Genomic DNA, 1,177 nt, shown 5'->3' with positions numbered 1-1,177 from the left:
CATCAATCAGAAAATTTGAATTTTTTCCCACAACTTGACTATAGCTTGTACTACTATTATTTTTACTTTTTTTTTTAATTTCTTTTTAGACTTTTTTTTCCTTTATAATTGTTAGTTGAGTTGAGAAATAACTAAGATACTTTTCCAAATTCAGTACATATTTGTTTATTTTTGACTTTTTTAATTTAAATGTTTTTAAAATAATTTTTTAATTTATTATTTAAATAAGTTTATGTGAAACTAACATCTTTCATGAAAGTCCATCAGACATTAATTATATTACAAAAATTGATTTTTATTCTAATTTCAAATTGACTTTCACAAATTTAAGTTAGAATAAAAATCAATTGAGATAAAAATTCTTTGTACTGACATTAATCCAAACTAACCTAAATTAAAAAATTGCTTATCAGTAAAATTCTTATATTGATAATGAGATTTAAACTAATATCACTGAAAAATTTGGAATTCTTATGGATTGGACTAATTTTTATTATTACCACTATTAACTTTCACTAATCTCCTTCAAGAATCATAATTTATTACGTGTGAGATACACGCACATAATTTATCTGATATATAGCTTAGTATTGGGTTCTCTTGCATGGAAGTTGGAAAACAAAATATACATTTTTCATAGTTATTCACTCTCCTGCATCTGTTCAATTTAATTTTGAGATATGGACATAAACAAGAATGAATTAACCAACCGACCGAAAAAAAAAAAACCCTGGTACTCCTAAGAATGGATTCTGATGACTCTCTTCATCACCCTTCTCATCCTCTAGTTCTCACCATTCACATATATACAAATATTAAAACTAAAAATTAATTCGAACAGTTAACATTGAAGAGTGAAGAGGGACCCGATCGAGAAAACCAGTAGTAGTTTGAATAATGGTTCTGCCGCCATCAACGTCGTCTATGTGAAAGAAAAACCCCCTGATGACAATAATGTATGTATATATGCTTATGTAACTGTATCAGCAACCCTCTGACTCAGGTGGAATAATATATATATATATATATATATAACACTTGATATATTATTATTATTATTATTATTATTATTATTATTATTAAATATGAGAATGAGAAGTGTCCTTGATGCTAATAATATGAGCCTGAGTTTCTGAGATTGTTCAGTGCAAGCACATGCAGGCTTGTCCCACAGCTT

This window comes from Neltuma alba, unplaced genomic scaffold (genome assembly GCF_004799145.2).
Source record: "Neltuma alba isolate B1F8T4 unplaced genomic scaffold, ASM479914v2 tig00003868_pilon, whole genome shotgun sequence".
Taxonomy (NCBI): domain Eukaryota; kingdom Viridiplantae; phylum Streptophyta; class Magnoliopsida; order Fabales; family Fabaceae; genus Neltuma; species Neltuma alba.
This window is presented reverse-complemented; position numbering follows the sequence as displayed.